Below are 19,206 nucleotides of genomic sequence, written 5' to 3'. Positions count from 1 at the left end.
GGAGAGTAGGAGGAAGAGAGGGAGGAAAGGAGGAAGGGAGGAATGTAGGAAGGAAGGAAAAGGAAGAGAAAGAAAGAAAAGAAAATTTATGCCACCCAAGGGATTTCCTATTTGTTTCAACAGACACCAAAAATTTTGGAGGTTGAAACATCCACTGACACTGAGCCTTTCCAAATCTGAGCTCCCTTATCTAAATCTGCTGTACTGATTTCCAGATACTGTACTGCAGACTGTCCAGAATTTCTTTCCCTGGGTCAGCACACTACCCCATCTGAAGCTATCCTGCTCTATGTCTTACACTAATCTACGCAGACAACAGTGCTATCAATTTTTCCTTAAGATTTGCCCCACACAACATCAATATTGTAGCTTTGGGAGGTGGGCAGGAACAAATTAGAAGAAACTAGACAGATGTGGAAGTTGGGAGATCATGGAAAAGTGAAAAAAAAATGAGGATAATTTCCAGTCTCTTGGATCTATTTCTGGTCTCCTCCACATAGCCTTCCCACAGTGTGATGAGCATTTCAGGATGAGAAAACATCTACTAACCCTGAATAGAGAGAAAAGTGCACTCACTGCAGGACATTCACCAAGATCCAGGGGCTTAAACCAGGCATATGCATATGTTCTCACACTTGGACAGAGGACAGAAAGATCTGTTATTAGGTATTACTGGAGGAAGGAGCCATCTCTGACTTCTCAGGAATTTCCTTTTCTGGGAAACAAGTGGGATCCATCTACTGTATAAAACACCTGATTAAGAGCCCAACTCAGAGATGACTATAAATGTTGCCATTGAGGAGCCATATGAACTTTACCTACTCCTTTCATTTCTCTACATCTTACCTCCTTCAGCTTTAAAATGTCAGTACTGGCTTGTTCCTGCCCACCTCCCAAAGGTGATCAACAAGGAATAAGTTGTTGATCAACTTATTCAAACTGAAATCTCTTTTGAAAAATCTCTGCAAAACACAAAGGACTCTGTCGTGAAATATTTACAAATACTATTTGAAATACATATTGAATCTGGTGACACAAATGAAGCTATTTCTAGAATGTTAAGCATGTGTTGTTGTTGTTGTTGTTGTTTAATTTAGACTGCCTGAAGAACAATCCCACAGAGTCACATCATAAAACCTTAGTAACCTGAATGCTAAGAAAAAGTCTAAGGCATGTACCCTCCAGCCTAACTTACCAAGTATGTTTCAAGGGGACGTCAGGGTTTTTTCCAGGGCCCCTCACTCTTTTATTTATTATAAGCTCATGGAGACTCAGATTCTGTAATCAACACCTGAATCTATACCATCCCTTTTCATTTTTTCATTTTGTCATCCTGAGCCTGGGGGACTTTCGGTCCCAGTGGAACCTATGTCTTGGGGGGGGGGGCATTAATAACAAACAAAATAAATTCCAAACCTCCCTGGGACAAATCCCCTAGGATGTCTAAAGCAGGGACTTCTTAATTACTGGCCATATTTAGGTAGGGGGAGAGGCAACAGAGGAAATAGCTCATACCCCAGTCCCACCAGGAATACACCCTGGTTACCACAGTCCAGAAGACTTCTTCCTTCTTTGACATCATTATTTTGACTCCTGACATATTTATTTGCCTTCTAAAGTGCTTAAGTATGCCTTCTGAAGTGCTTAAGTATGCCTTCTGAAGTGCTTAAGTATGATAACCTATTTTTCTAGAGAGTTCAATTATTGCTCCTGAAATATCATCCTGAAAACAGGAAAAGAAACTTTCCTTGTTGATCAACTTATTCAATAATTGAGTCCCATAATTTATCCCTGCTACATTAAGAAAAAGTAACTGTGACTTATTTTCACACATTGCTTGTCACTTAGTGATGAAATCTCATTGCAGTCTGTAAGCACAGTGCCTTCACTACACCCTCACTTTCCTAGCCACTCCCAGCCACATTTGACAACTGTGTCTTGGATCTTGGATCTCTGTGAGGCAACTGGATGAAAAGAATAGATGGAAAGAAAACAGTGTTCTCAGCAAACTAAATAACTTGTGCAAAGATTTAAGAATTAAAGATAATATGGCATATTCAGGGAATTTGAGCAAGTTCAGCACAACTATCACATATTGTTGAAGGAGGAAACGCAAGGGCCAGGGTAAGAGAGTCGGGCAGAGGACTGGTCAGGCAAAATCTTGTAAGGTGTGCTTCTTCATCCTAAAGGCCATCTTCATTCTCAGAAAAACATCTCTAAATAGTTTTAAGGAGAATTACGTGTTAAAATTTCATTTTTAGGACAGTAATTCAGATTAGAGGATAATTCACTCACATTAAAAAAGGAGAGAAATCATTAATTCAGTACCCCAGATTAGAGATAATGGTTACTTGAATTCAGATAGTAGTAACAGGGTTTCAAGGTGGATATATTAGAAGAATGTGTCACTTATTAACACCCACTAAGTGTCTTAAACAAACTAACATTTCTTGACATGAGGCTCTCTGGATATAAAATAAGCAAATCTCTCCATTCACATAGAATATAGTGGGTTGCATCAAACAATGTGCTGCTGCAATGATCATTTTTAAAGAACAAATTTTTACATCATGAAAGGCATCAAAGAGTAGCAAAAGCAACAAAAGCTACATAAATTAGTTTCAGAGAGAGACAGAATGTTCTGAGATGAGGTGAGTACAACTGGCTAATTTTATGTTAGAGGCTACTTCCTGAGTCTGGGCACAGACTGAGACAGGATATATGCTAAGGAAATTTGAAGCATCAAAGCTTATAGCAGTTGTACAGTACTGGAAATCTGAGGGGACATAAACACATGGCTGCTTTTCCTCTGGACATTTAATGAATCTAATGCAATTCCAGGGAATGAGGGTGAGTTTTTTTAAAAGGCAGCACAAAATGTCCTACAGTCCTTCAGAACTGAAAACCAAGGTTCATCAAAGGAAAGGGGCTTCTTTAAACACATGCCTGGCCTTTCTGTCAAGATTACTTGCCAAAATTTGAAGTTTTATGGTGCAAGACAATAGAGAGCTAGGAGTAAAACAAACTCTAAAGAGAACCTCCCATTATTTCTTAGAGCTGAGGAACTCATCAGGTTCTCAATCAAAAACCTAGGAGAAATACACCCTAAGAAGTAGTAAGTCTGCAGTCCAGCCCTAGGCCAAAATCAATCCAGGGCTGTAATGGAGTGATCAGCCCTTTCACCATATCTGCATAGCAGGAAAGGGAGAACCATCTCTGGCAGAAGATAACATCATCTGGAGCCACAGCAATACTAATGGTAATAATGTCCAGCATACAATGAAAAAGACCAGAAATATAGAAGATGCAAAACACTGTGGCCAATAATAAAGAATAAATAAATAAATAAAAGAGAAGTAAAAGGAAAAGGAAAAGAAAAAGAAGTAGCAAAGACAAGCTGATTTTAGAGGTAGCAGATAAGGAATTTAAACTATAGCAATTAATATCTGAAAATAATAAAGGGATCATAACTTTCATCAGCAAATGACATATATAAAAAGAAATCACTGGACATCCCAGAAGTGAAAAACAGAGTATCTGGAATTAAGAATTCAGTGAATGAGTTTAACAGCCAACTGGAACTAGCAGGATACAGAACTAATAAGCTAGAAGACAGATCAATATAAAATACCAAAATTGAATTAAAAATTTAAAAGAAAAAGTTGCTGTGGCTGATATTGAAGAGACTACTGCCTATGTTCTCCTCTAGGATTCTGATGGATTCCTGTCTCACGTTGAGGTCTTTTGTCCATTTTGAGTTTATCTTTGTGTATGATGTAAGAGAATGGTCGAGTTTCATTCTTCTACATACAGCTGTCCAGTTTTCCCAGCACCATTTATTGAAGAGACTGTCTATTTTCCATTGTATATTTTTTTCCTGTTTTGTCGAAGATTATTTGACCATAAAATTCAGGGTCCATATCTGGGCTCTCTACTCTGTTCCACTGGTCTATGTGTCTGTTTTTATGCCAGTACCATGCTGTCTTGGTGATCACAGCTTTGTAGTAAAGCTTGAAATCAGGTAACGTGATGCTCCCAGTTTTATTTTTGTTTTTCAACATTTCCTTAGCAATTTGGGGTCTCTTCTGATTCCATACCAATTTTTGGATTATTTTGGATTCTTTGAAGAATACCGGTGGAATTTTGTATCCAAAGGCAAAGAAAACAAAAGTAAAAATGAACTTTTGGGACTTCATTAAAATCAAAAGCTTCTGCACAGCAAAGGAAACAGTCAACAAAACAAAGAGGCAACCCACGGAATGGGAGAAGATATTTGCAAATGACAGTACAGACAAAAGGTTGATATCCAGGATCTATAAAGAACTCCTCCAACTCAACACACACAAAACAGACAATCATATCAAAAAATGGGCAGAAGATATGAACAGACACTTCTCCAATCAAGACATACAAATGGCTATCAGACACAGGAAAAAATGTTCATCATCACTAGCCCTCAGGGAGATTCAAATTAAAACCACATTGAGATATCACCTTACACCAGTTAGAATGGCCAAAATTAACAAAACAGGAAACAACATGTGTTGGAGAGGATGTGGAGAAAAGGGAACCCTCTTCCACTGTTGGTGGGAATGCAAGTTGGTGCAGCCTCTTTGGAGAACAGTGTGGAGATTCCTCAAGAAATTAAAAATAGAACTTCCCTATGACCCTGCAATTGCATTACTGGATATTTACCCCAAATATACAGATGTCGTGAAAAGAAGGGCCATCTGTACCCCAATGTTTATAGCAGCAATGGCCAAGGTCGCCAAACTGTGGAAAGAACCAAGATGCCCTTCAATGGACGAATGGATAAGGAAGATGTGGTCCATATACACTATGGAGTATTATGCCTCCATCAGAAAGGATGAATACCCAACTTTTGTAGCAACATGGACGGGACTGGAAGAGATTATGCTGAATGAAATAAGTCAAGCAGAGAGTGTCAATTATCATATGGTTTCACTTATTTGTGGAGCATAAAAAATAGCATGGAGGACAAGGGGAGTTAGAGAGGAGAAGGGAGTTGTGGGAAATTGGAATGGGAGGTGAACCATGAGACACTATGGACTCTGAAAAACAATCTGAGGGGTTTGAAGTGGCAGGGGGTGGGAGGTTGGGGGGTATTAGAGAGGGCATGGATTGCATGGAGCACTTCATGTGGTACAAAAATAATGAATACTGTTATGCTGAAAATAAATTTTAAAAATTTTTAAAGAAAAATAAACAGATAAGATCAAAAGAGCTATATGGGCACACACTGAAGATCTAACATATGTAACATTGAAATCCAAAAAAGACAGGAGAAAGAAAATAAAAAAGGGAGATCAATATTTGAGAAAATAATGACTATTTTCTGAACCAATGAAAGACAGAAAACTACAGGTTTAGTTTGCTCAGTTAACCCCGCTGTATAAATTCAAACAAAACTAAATCTACACATATGAAAACAAATCTAAAGAAAAATCTTAAAGCAACTGGGGTTGAGAGTAAGGGAACATTATCTTCATAAGAGAAACAATTAGAATGGCAGCTAACTTCATAACAGAAATGATGAAGAACAAAAAACAGTACCATGCCATTTGTTATTAGAGATGATATACAGTAAAAACATTCTTCAAAAATGAATAACATTTCCTGACAAATAAAACTACAGGAATTTGTCACTAAGGACTCCACAAAGAAAAATTTTAAATATTAAAGGAGATGTTGCAGGCAAGATGAAAATGATCATAGACTGAAACTTAGAAATGAGATTGGAGTCTCGTATCTCAAACATACAGAAAGGGTAAGCAAATGACCAATTATTGAAATACTGCCTCTACAAGACAAAAAATTATAATGTCCTGTGAAGTTTAAAACATGTGTGGAGATAAATTTCATGATAATAATAATGTAAAGATAAAAGGTGGTTAATGGAGTTTAAATGTCCTAAGATTCTAGTAAAATCATAGAAATGATAAAAGAAAAAAAATCACTTGCATTCAGTTGTAATAAGTCAAGGATGCATGTTATAATCTCTACAGTAAAAGAAAAATAAAACACTGTATAAATAAGAAGTATATATAAGGATAAATAGATTTAAAATATTAGACTTTTGAATTTTGAAAGAAGATAAGAAAAGGAAAAAAGAATACAAACAGATGGGTAAAAGAAAATTTTAAGTGAGATGCTAGATATAACTTCAAGCATATCAGTAATTACATAAATCTAAGAGGTTAAATACTCCAAATGAAGATTAAATTTTTCAAACAAAATAAAAAAATAAAAACCCAGCTATAAGCTGTTTACAAAACACACATTAAATATAAGGATTCAGAAAGTTTAGAAGATATACCCTGTACACAAAACTCAAAAGAAAATATATACAGTGGAGATGTTTTTAAGGAAGCGGTAATATTGGAGGTAAAGAGTGATATTTTGTAATTAAAAATAAGTTAAACTAGTAGGATGATATCACTATTCTAAATTGGTATATGCTTAAAAGGATAGCTTCAGAATATATAAAGCAAAAAATTCTAGAACTAAAGTTAAAATTAATAAAAGATATATAAGAATTTTAAAATAAACAAATGCACCATTATTCCATTCCAGCATGAAAGCAATCATAGACAATGTGTAACTGAATGGGGAGGGGTGAGTGCATGGGTGCCAGGTCATTAAGCATCTGCTTTCAGCTCAGGTCATGATTCCAGGGTCCTGGGGATTTGTATCAAGCCCATGTCCAGCTCTCTGCTCAGTGGGGAGCCTGCTACTCCCTCTCCCTCTGACCTCCACTCTGCCACTCTGCTCCTGCTCTCTCTCACTACCTCTCTCTCTCTCTCTCAAATACATAAATAAATAAAATCTTTGAGGGAAAAAAAGAAAAAATTATGTAACTGAATGAGCCTATGTTTCAATAAAATCTATTTATAAAAACAAGTGACATGTAGATTTGACTCACAAGCTATAGTCTGTTGACTCTTAATTCAAAACAAACATACATAATAGTGAGATATTTAAAGCTTTCCTCAAAGATCAATAATGTCATTATCACCACATTAATTCAACACTGTACTGGAAGACCTAGTTGGTGTTAGAAGTCAGAAAAAGGAAATAAAAGATGTAGGGATTGGAAAGGAAAAAAAATGTCATTGTTCACAAACCTGAATGTAAACATATAACATGCAAGAGAATCTACAGATAAACCAATAGAATCAGTAGATTTCTCCAGCAAGATCACCAGATACATGGTCAATACGTAAAAATCAAGTGTGTGTGTATATTTATATGCTATATACTACATATATACTATATATATTATACTATATTTGGTATAAAAAGTAAATAAGTAGAATGTATATATATATATATATATATAAATGGTTAACAAGTATAAAACAAATACATATAATAGTAAACAGGTAGAAAAAAATCTTCAAATGTTACCATTTAACAAAGTATTTTAAAGATATAAAATTCATAATGGGGAAGAACTCTACTGAAAACCACACAGTGTTACTGAGATTAAAAAAAATAATAATAAGCCTTCCAAAATGGAGAAATATACTACATTCCTGGTTTAGAAGGTTCAATATTGGAAAGATGTCCATTCTATCTCCAAGTTAATCTAATTTCAGTGCAATACAAATTAAAATCCTAAGAGATCTTTTTGAGGAAATTGACAGGCCTATTCTAAAATTAAATAGAAATTCAGGGCCAAGAATAGTGGAAGAAATACTGAAGAAAAAGATAAATCCCATTAGAAGATATAGTAATTAGGGCATCTGGGTGCTCAGTCAGTTAAGCATCTGCCTTTGGCTCAGTCATGATCCAAGGGTCTTGGGATCAAGCCCCATATTGGGCTCCCTGCTCAGCAGGGAGTCATCTTCTCCCTCTGCCCCACCCCACCCTGCTCATGCTCTCTCTCGCTTTCACTCAAATAAATAAGTAAAATCTTTAATATATATATAATAATTTAAAAGTTGAGTATTGATTCAAGGATAGAAAAATGCATAGGACAAAGATTTCAGGAACAAATTAACATATATACAGTCACTTGACTAATAATAAAGATTTACACAGCAATACAGCAGGGACAGTATGGCCTTTTTAATAAATGGCACTGAGTCAGTTGGATATACATACTTTGGAAAGAAAACTGTATATTGATTGCTCCCTCACCTGATATAAAAATCAAGTCTAGATTGACAACAGATCTAAATGTGAAAGGTAAATCCATGTATCTTTTGGAGGAAAATATAGGAGAATATCAGCAAAGATTTAGCAAAGATTCTTAAACAGGATACAAACAATACTAACTACAAATTAAAAATTGTTAAGTTGGAGTGTTTTCCTGTTTCACAGTATCCATCATTAGCTGAATAAAAGACAACCACAAAGTTGAAGATGTTACTACATATACATCTGACAAAGGACTCTTAAACAAAATACATAAAGAACTCCTATAAATCAACATGAAAGGGTCAGGAAACATGAAAGGGTCATAGAAAAAATGGGCACAAGACTTGAAGAGATAATCTACACAAGAGAATATACCTGTGGAGAATAACCACATGAAAAGATAGATGCTTAACTTCCTTAATCAGAAGGGACATGCAAATTAAAACTACAGTAAGATACCACCACACACCCACCAAAAAGCTCCAATGAGAAGGATGGAAAATACCAAATCGTGTTAAGAATGTGGAACAACTGGAACTCTCACTGGCTGCTAAAGGGATCATACCAATACTATGTTAAAACTAGTAGGGGAGATGGAGGAGGAGCAAGATGGCAGAGGAGTAGGAGACCTAAATATCATCAGGTCCCAGGAGTTAAGCTAGATAGTTATCAAACCATTCCGAACTCAACAGGAGATCGAAGAGAACAGCAATTCTAGGAACAGAAAACCAACTGCTTTCTGGGAGATAGGACATGCAGAGAAGTGAATCCGAGGTGCTATATGGAAAAAGAGACTTCGGAAGGAGGGGCCAGCTCCCGCCAAACGGTAGAGCAGAGTACAAAATCGGAACTTTTAGAAGTCTGCTCCACTAAGGGATGTTGCTCCAGAGGCTAAGTTGGGGTGGGGGGGAGTGGAACACTTGCTGGAACAGTGTGGTCTCAGGACCCACAGGGTCACAGAAAGACTGGGGCTGAGTGTGGCAGGGCTCCCAGGTATTGGGGCAGGGAAGCCGGCTGCAGAATTGGAGATAAGGAGGGGGATCTCACCTCAGGGCTACCTTAAACTGTGATCCAAGGTAGAATTGGACCACTGCTCTTTGGGCAGGGACACCACAACTGGTAGATCCGGGGAGAGTCCTTCCTTCCTCCTCTGGGAGGAGCAGTGCAGAAGCATGCTGCAGGAATCTGCTGGGTTTGGAGATGCCAAATGGCACCATGCACCAGAGATAGAAATGCTCAGACACAGGCTGGGTGAGCTCAGTGTGCAGCAGGAGACCAGGGAGACAGGAGTGATTGACTGTTTTTCTCTGAAGGTGCACTGATGAGTGAGGCCCCGAGCTCATCAGTCTTACACACTTCACAGCACTCACCAGCACATACCCTCCCCAATGTCCATAACCCAGCCATACTTTCCTTCCCCACCCCTCACCCCCCACAACCCTCAGTTTGTTTCCTGAGATTAAGAGTCTCTTATGGTTTGTCTCCCTCCCTGGTCCCATCTTGTTTCATTTTTTTCCCTCCTCACCCTGTCCCTAAAAGTCCTCATATCAGATAGATTATGTGATAATTGCCTTTCTCTGATTGACTTATTTTGCTTAGCATAATACCCTCTAGTTCCATCCATGTCATTGCAAATGGCAAGATTTCTGGTTTTTTGATGGCTGCATAGTATTCCATCATGCATATATGCCACATCTTCATTATCCATTCATCTGTTGATGGACATCTAGGCTCTTTCCATAGTTTGGCTATTGTGGACTTTGCAGCTATAAATATTGGGGTGCATGTACCCCTTTAGATCACTACATTTGTATCTTTAGGGTAAATACCCAGTAGTGTGATTGCTGAGTCATAAGAGAGCTCTATTTTCAACTTTTTGAGAAGCCCCCATATTGTTTTCCAGAGTGGCTACACCAGCTTGCATTCCCAGCAAGAGTTGAGGAGGGTTCCCCTTTCTCCACATCCTTGTCAACAAGTCATTTCCTGACTTGTTATTTTTAGCCATTCTGACTGATGTGAGATGCTATCTCGTTGTGGTTTTGATTTGTATTTCCCTGATGCTGAGGGATGTTGATCACTTTTTCATGTGTCTGTTGGCCATTTGGAATGTTTTCCATTTCTTTGTGTCTTCCTCAATTTCCTCAATTGAGTATTCTCTGGTTTTCCGAGTACAGAGTCTTTACCTCTTTGGTTAGATTTATTCCTAGGTATCTTATAGTTTTGGGTGCAATTGTAAATGGGATAAACTCCTTAATTTCTCTTTCTTCTGTCTTGTTGTTGGTGTATAGAAATGCAACTGACTTCTGTGTATTTGATTTTATATCCTGACACTTTACTGAATTCCTGTATTAGTTTTAGCAGTTTTAGAGTGGAGTCTTTTGGGTTTTCCACATAAAGTATCATATCATCTGCAAAGAGAGTTTGACTTCTTTGCCAATTTGGATGCCTTTCATTTCTTTTTGTTGTCTGGTTTTTGAGGTTAGGACTTTTGGTACTATGTTGAATAGCAGTGGTGATAGTGGACAGCTCTGGCATGCTCCTGACCTTAGGGGTAAGGCTCTCAGTTTTTCCCCATTGAGGATGATATTTGCTGTGGGTTTTTCACAGATGGCTTTTATGATATTGAGGTATGTACTATCTATCTCCAAACATCACAAACATCATGATTTTTCATTCTGGGTCCAATTGTTCTATTATCTAGAGTCCCTATATGCCTTTCAGCTATTGGCTTTTGCTTTCAGTATCTTGTCTCCTTGTGTGTCTGCTTATCTTTGGGTTTGTGCTCAAAATTATATTTGAAAATGGGATTGAGAAAAATAACTTGAAGTCTACTTGATGTTATTTTCCTACATCAGATAAGATTTTTTTTTAACTTCTTTTACTTAGTACTCAGAGCCACTAGCCATCTGGGATTATCCAAATTCAATGCTTGAAGTGTTCTGGACCTCTGATGATTCAAAGCCAAGCTGAAGCATGTTTATGTAGCTCTTTCTTTCCTGCTAATATAATTTCTAGGACACGTTTTAGGATTGCTGCCCACAGTGAAGCTTGTTTACTCCTTGTAAACGAGACTTATTTCCCAAGACCTTTGCATGTAGACATTAACAGTGGAGCAATTATCCAGGTTCATCCCTACAAGCTGTCTTGGGATTGCTTCCTCTGCGTCTCTCCAAAACTGATATATAGCCCTGATGTGGCTCCAGCTCATTCATTTTTTTCATGAACCTCATATCCAGGGTTCAGTTCTCAGATTCCACAAGTTCATCATAGCATCCACAGCCTAAATTCTTTTGTGCAGGCACTGAAAACCCAGGCACCAATTTCTATCCTATTCAGAAATAATGCCTTAGGGTCTTTGTGTCCTGACGGAATTTTCATCCTGAAAAGGAAACTGGAGACATTGTACTACACAATTCTGTGACCAGCACAGAGAAGTGGGTAAGGTCTGGACATCTCAGACATTCCTTGTCTCTCTTTTCCTCTCTCTCTCTCTCTCTCTCTCTCACACACACACACACACAAAACCTTTCTTCTCCATTTATTCTCATGAACATACTCATGAACCCACATACTTTAAAATTTTCCATATAATCTAACCCTTTAGTATTTGAAGGTACTACAACAATCCCTCCCATCTCTTAGCACTCTAGTTTTCAAAGTGTTGTCACATGCTGTCACTCTTGATTCTCAAGCCTGCAAAGAGGGCTTCATGGGTGAGATATGGAGGCTCACAGATAATGCAGGTAGAGAGCAACACCAGAGGTATGAAAGGACAGTTTTCTAAGGCTGACTTTGGAGCCCTTTCTCATATTGTCCCCCACCCCCCTTCTCTTCCTTCTTCACCCAGCCACACTGCAGAAAGCCTTGGGCTCTAAGGCCATCTGACCTCACAAGTTTCCAGAAACCACTGACTCTTATAGACTCAGAGCAGGAGTTCCCAAAACACATCATCAGAATTAACAGATGATCACTAAAAAGGACTTAGTTCTCAGAACACAACCAGTATTTCAAGGAAGGAGGCCAGAAAATCAGCTTTTTGTTTTAAAGTATCACATGTGATTCTGAGGCACACTAAAGTGTGGGTGATGCTGCCTTGAGGGCTAGAAAGCAGAGCTATCATTCCCCTGGGTGTCCTTTGACTTTTACCAGCCTTCTTCCTTCCTTTCTTCCTCCATCCTGTAAGAAAGATGTGCCAGAGAACCCTGAATCCAGGCAATAGGTTACACAAGGAAGTAGTTTCTGATGGGGCCTAAGGAGGTGAAATATCTTTGTCTCCATGGAAAAGCAGAGATGGTGCCCAGTGCTCAGATCTGGGACCCTCAGGCCATTACCATGGTGCTCTTTATCATCCTCAGGTCACTTCTGGGGTCTGGTAGTGGTCTCTGGGATGAGCCTATCATGCCCCATTTTCACTGAAACTCTTTGCTTTCCTAAGAGGCAAGCAGCTTCTTCAACTTGAAGGCTCACATGCTCAGAGAAACAAAGGAGTTCAGTCATAGTGTAGAAACTTAGGAGAACTATATGAGTAACAAATAGATATGGGCACACAAAATATCATGTCCTAAGGATTACTCCCATTTTAACTCAAATGCCAAAGGACAAGCACAAGATTACTCTATAATTTGGAATCTTAGGGTTAAAAGAGAGATTAACCATCACCCACCTCCACTACATGCTTGAACCAACTCCAAAATGATCACTCAGCCACTATATCATAAGCTGTTTGAAAGTCTTCCATAAAAGGAAGGAAGGAAGGAAGGAAGGAAGGAAGGAAGGAAGGAAGGAAGGAAGGGAGGAAGGAAGGAGGGAGAAGGGGAAGGAAAGAAGGAAGGAGGAAGGAAGGAATGAAGGGAGGGAGGGGAAGGGAAGGGAGTGAAGGAGAGAAGAGAGGGAAGGAAGGAAGGAAGGAAGGAAGGAAGGAAGGAAGGAAGGAAGGAAGGAAGGGGAAAAGACAAGTAAAAGAAAGTCTTCCGTAATGGGGAATCACTTCCCCTGGCCAGCCCCATTTGCAGGCACAGCACTTAAATCATCTGGGAGATAGCCTGACTTGTTTTTCTATGTCTCTTTCATTTCTTATCTCCTGACTTGACCAATCCACACCGCTTAGCATGTGAAGGCCATAATGCATTCTCTCATTTTTCTCTGCTCCTTGTCAGCAGCACCAAGGGGCGAGCCACAAATAAGTGTCCCCTCAACATCCTGGGTCACAGCCTGCAGACACAGGTGGCTACAGCAGCTCCTATGTGAGTTGGGAAGAACCATGTCCAGGATAGAGACAAGAATGGGGCCCTCTATCCCTCTTGGTTCTAAGAGCAGCATTTCCTACTGGAGCCGAGGTGGCAGGCAGTCAAAACATAGGGAAACGATAAGAAAAGGACTCCTTCTGAGATCCTCATACTGGCACCTCCCACTTACCCAGAGCTTTAAGTTGAAGAAGTGCTTCCACATTCAGCATTTAAGTCTTCTCTAAACCCACAGTGAGGTAGGCATCTTTACTCTTGTTTAATGTGTGACATAGCAGTAAGGGTGTGGACTTAGAGGCAAAAGGAAAGTCAAATCCCAACTCCATCAGTTACTAGTTTTGAAGGAATTGGATAAATCCATACCTCCCAACTCTCAATCACCTCGTCTATAAAATGGGATAATAAAAAACAAATAGTGCTGTTGTATAGACTAAATGAGGAGGCAAGGGTGGGGGTTCAGGAGGGAGAGGTGACAACTCACATGTCATCTGGTCAGATACTCTGTAAAGAGTAATGGTTTGTTCAAAAGGCACTCGTAGATGTCAAATTGAGATTTGGACCTAAACATATGACTTAAACTTTCCTGTCACTGTAACATGGACACCAAACATCTGGGAATTCAAATGTTTTCATTGAGATATACTAAACACTGAGCCTCCCCATGCCCACCTCACCTGTATACTGGAGCTCCAAATTACTATACTCTTGTAGGTTACTCACAGTTCCCACAGCTACATTTGCTCCCTACACTGAGATTGCTCAGAAGACCTCTTTTTTAAGAGCTTATGACATGAAATGTCAGATTTCACTCCAGAAAGTATAATCATTTATTTCATCAGATATAAAACTGCCTGTTCATCCCATCTTTTGATAAGTAATAAAGCCATATGTGCATATGCTTTTGACTTTGACCTTCTTTTTTGAATTACACATCCATGTCTGTTGCTATTTTCCAAGGAGGATTGGCAACTTTATTACCAGCTTGAAATAGTTATTCCTCTATTAGCATATTAAGCCTTTGTCTATCACATATATGGCAAGTATTTTTCCTTTTTGGCATTTTTATTTGTTTGTATTTTACCACCGTTTTATAATGTTTTGATGTAAGAGGTATTTTACTTTTATGAAAATAAAATATGGCATAAATTTTCATAGGTTTTATTTCATAATTTTCACAATTTTGCATTGTTTCCTGCTATCAGTGCCACTCTTGTGAATGTAGTTTTTCTCTTGTTGCTCATGCTTTTGCTGTCACATCTTAGAACCCTTCACTAAATCCAAAATCACAAAATTTCTCCAAATTTTCTTCTAAGAGTTTAATAGTTTTAGCTCTTACATTCAATTTCAAATTGATCCATTTCATATTAATTTTATTTAAATTTAATTAATTAACATACACTGCATTATTAGTTTCAGAGGTAGAGTTTAGCAATTCATCAGTTGCACATAACACCCAGTGCTCACTACATCAAATGCCCTCCTTAATGCCCATCACCCAATTATCTCTTTCCCCCACCCACCTCCGTTCAGCAACCCTCAGTTTGTTTCCTAGAGTTAAGGTTCTCTTACAGTTTGTCAAATTAATTTTTATATACAGTGTGTGATAATCCAATTTTGGCATGTGGCTAGTGGTCCAGCACTTTTTGTTGAAATTATCTTTTCCCTCCTGTGTAATCTGCATACCCTTGTCAAAAATTAGTTAGCCATAGGGACACCTGGGTGGCTCAGTTGGTTAAACAACTGTCTTTGGCTCAGGTCAGGATCCTAGGGTCCAGGGATCAAGTCTGGCATCAGGCTCCTTGCTCAGCTGGGACCCTCCTTCTCCGTCTGCCCACTCTGCCTGCTGTTAGCCCTGCTTGTACTCTCTCTGTCACTCTGACAAATAAATAAAATCTTTTCTTAAGAATCTCAGTTGAGCATGGATACATGGGCTTATTTCTGGACTCTCAATTCTATCCCATTCATCTATATGCCTATCCTTGTGCCAATACCAGATTGTCTTCATTAATGTTGTTTGTAGTAAGTTTTAAAATTGGAGAATGTGAATTCTTGTTCTTGTTTTTCAAGATTGTTTTGGCTATTCTGGTTCCTTGAAATTCCATATGAATTTTAGAATCAATTTGTACCAATTTCTGCAAAGAAGTAAGCTAGGACTCTAAAAGGAATTACTTTGAATATGTAGATCTATTTGGGGACTATTACCAGGTTAACCATGTAAGACTAAGTTATTGATTTGAGATCTTCTTTCTTTCCTAATATAGGCATTTACAACAAAAGTATTCCTTCTAAGCACTGCTTTAGCTGCATCCCATAAATTTTGGTATGTTATATCTTCATTTTCATTCATCTCAAAGTATCTTCTGTTTTGGTTGTTTTTTTTTTTTTTCTTTGACCCACTGGCTATTTTGTAGTGTGTTCTTTAATTTCCACAAATATGTGAATGTTCTCAAATTTTTCCAGCTATTCATTTCTAATTTTCATTCCATTGCACTTAGAGAACATATTTTGTGTTATTTTTTCCTTTTAAATTTATTAAGGTCTGTTTTATGTCCTAGCATATGGTCTATCCTAGAGAATATTCTAATGGCCCTTGAAAAGAATCTTGTCCTGTTGTTGTTGGGCAGAGTGTTTTATAGATATCTGTCAAGTATAGCTGATTATACTATTGTTCAAGACGCACCTGGGTGGCTTGCTCAGTCAATTGAGCATCCAACTCTTGGTTTTGGCTTAGGTCATGATTTCAGGGTTGCAAGATCAAGTCCCATGTCAGACTCTGCTTCAGATTCTCTACTTCTCTGTCTTCCTCTGTCCATTCCCCTGCTCTCTTCCTCTCTCTCTCAAATAAATAATAAATCTTTAAAATATATACATATAGTATTGTTCTCTATTCCCTTGTTGTTCTTCTGCTCAATTGTTCAATCCACTACTGAAAGTGTGATGTTCAATTTACCCTTTTAACCTATAAAATGTCTTCATTTATTTCTAAAAAAATTAAAGTTTATTTTTAATCTCTAAAATCTACTTTTGTGTTTAAAGACTAATGTATAGCCACTCTAGTTTTTCAGAGGTTGCTGTTTTCCCATCTTTTCATTTGCCATATTTCTTACTGAATTTTCAAAGATGTTATTGAACATTTCTTCATTTGCTGCTTGCCCTTAGGACAATTTCTATCAGTTTTAAATCCTTTTATTTTGATATTTTCACAACCTTCACTGGGGAGTGGGTCATTGGACCTCCTCACATTGTCATGCCAAAAGTTGATTGCCTACCATTATATTTTTAAATTTCATGATCTTATTTTTCACCCAAAAGGAAATTTTCTTAATAGAGGAGCACTCTCTTTTGACAGAGGCAATATCCTCCTGCTATTGGTATCATTCAATAATTTTTTAAGTTTTCTTTCTTTATATAAAGTGTTTTGCATAAAAGGATTATTCACCTTAATACTTGGAATGATACTCTTCTTTTAGACTTCTTTTAGTCTATTCAAAACACTACTTTAATCTGTCTATTCATTTTCAAAGAGACAGGTTGGGGTTTACTATGGGTTTTTTCGAAGAGATGGAGTAACATTGCCAAAATGAAATGTTAATTTATTGTTAATGTATAGATATAAATTCCAAAAAATGTACCAAAAAAAATAAGGAGAGAATGAAAGAATATTCTCATAAAATGAAGGGAGACATAATTTTAAGATTGGAAAGGACATTCTAAGTCAGATAAATCAGTGAAAGAGAAACATCCTTCATATCTCAAATAATAAAAACATCAAAATATGAAGTTACCTATCTCCACACAGTGGAATTCAGTTTAAGATTAAATAAAAAATCATGTAGACAGCAACATAAAGTTATTCAAGAAAAGTATATAGTAGGGGCACCTGGGTGGGTCAGTGGGTTGGGCCTCTGCCTTCGACTCAGGTCATGGTCCCAGGGCTCCTGGGATTGAGCCCCATGCTGGGCTCACTGCTCAGTGGGGAGCCTGCTTCCCCCTCTCCCTCTGCCTGCCTCTCCGCCTGCTTGTGATCTCTAGCCAAATAAATGAATAAAATCTTTTTTTAAAGTATATAGTAAATCACAATACTGCCTTGGAGAAAATTACTCATCACACTGTTGAAGGCCTAAGATAACTGAAACAAAAACCTCAAGGTATGTTCACCAAAATGTTACAGTTGGTTGCAAGGCAGAATTTGTGATGATGTTTGCTTTCTTTCACTTTAAATTTAAGTAAATTTAAATGTAAATGTGGTTCAGTATTACCAGAGCTTTCAGTGTAATAGGCACTGAAAAAGTATTTGATTAAAAATGGAAATCCAGGGACACCTGGGTGGCTCAGAGGGTTAAAGCCTCTGCCTTCGGCTCAGGTCATGATCCCGGGGTCCTAGGATCAAGCCCTGAATCAGGCTCTCTGCTCAGCGGGCAGAGAGCTTCCTCCTGCTTCTTCCTCTCTCTGTCTGCCTGCCTCTCTGCCTACTTGTAATCTGTCAAATAAATAAATAAACAAATCTTTTTTAAAAAACAGAAATTCATAGCTAATTATTAAAACACTATTGGTAAAATACAAATAGAAGAATAGTTGCTAAATAAATATAACCTCTGCTTTTAAGGCTTTTTAACTTTTTAACTTCTAAGGCTTTTTACTGCACTTAGAATAAAATTTTAAAACCCTAACAAGGTTCTGAATGACCTGACTCCTGCTTACCTGCACAACCCTACATCTCACCACTCTCTTCACTCCAGCTCTACTGACCCATATGTAACTCCTTACATACAATGAAGTTCCAGCTCAGGTGCTTTCTACATGTAATTCTCTGTAATGCCCTTGACCCAGATTTTATAGCCTGGCCTTTTTCATCCTTCACATTGCAAATAATCCAAACACCAAAATGTGCACCATTGTTATTTATCTCCACACAATGGAATTCTAATTAACTTACTTATATGCCCTCCTTTTTATTGTTTGTTTTTATTTTTAAGATTTTGCTTTATTTCAGGTTTTTGAAAGGGAAAAATACACGTTATTTTAATCTTTGGTATGCTTGAAATGTGTTTGGTAAGAAATAAAATATGGATCTCATATTACCCCCAAAATAATAAGACAATTGTCTCAATGCCACTTATTGAATAATACAACAGTTTTCTACCACAAAAGTACTACAGTTATAACTCAGTCCCACATGGTCTTTGGTCTGAACCTGAAGTTTCTTTCTGTTTGGTTGATCCATTCATTCCAGCATTGGTACCACATAGTTTTGTATACAGCCCTTTATATTTATATTTATATTTTTCAAGATTTTTCTAGCTTATTTTCACAACTACTTTGAAGTTAAACATAGATGTTTTCTTAAAAACCCTCTTCAAAGTTTTACCTCACATAGTTTAAATTTTAGATTAATTCAGTAGAATACACACCTTTGGAATATGTTTTTCCACTTACCAAGTTCCCACTACATGCTTCTTTGAAGAATTTGAAGATCTTGCCTGAATGTTAACATTTTAATATGTAGATTTATTTGCTGGTGATGTGGATGGCATTGTTTCACATTACATATGATACATATATTTATTTTATATATATATGTATAATATATATATAACTTTTTTTAATTTACGTAATCTTTACATCAAACATGGTGCTTGAATTCATGACCCTGCAATCAAGTCACATACACTTCTGACTGGCCAGCCAGGCATCCCTTTCAAAATATATTAAACTTATTTGTATTTATTATTTCTTACATATAATAATAATCATAACAATAAATATTTCTTGAGTATTTACTGCAGGCCACCAGCTCTTT

Source organism: Mustela putorius, unplaced genomic scaffold, assembly GCF_011764305.1.
Source record: "Mustela putorius furo isolate JIRA1106 unplaced genomic scaffold, ASM1176430v1.1 tig00003962_pilon_pilon_pilon, whole genome shotgun sequence".
NCBI lineage: Eukaryota > Metazoa > Chordata > Mammalia > Carnivora > Mustelidae > Mustela > Mustela putorius.
Note: the sequence above shows the minus strand (reverse complement) of the source record.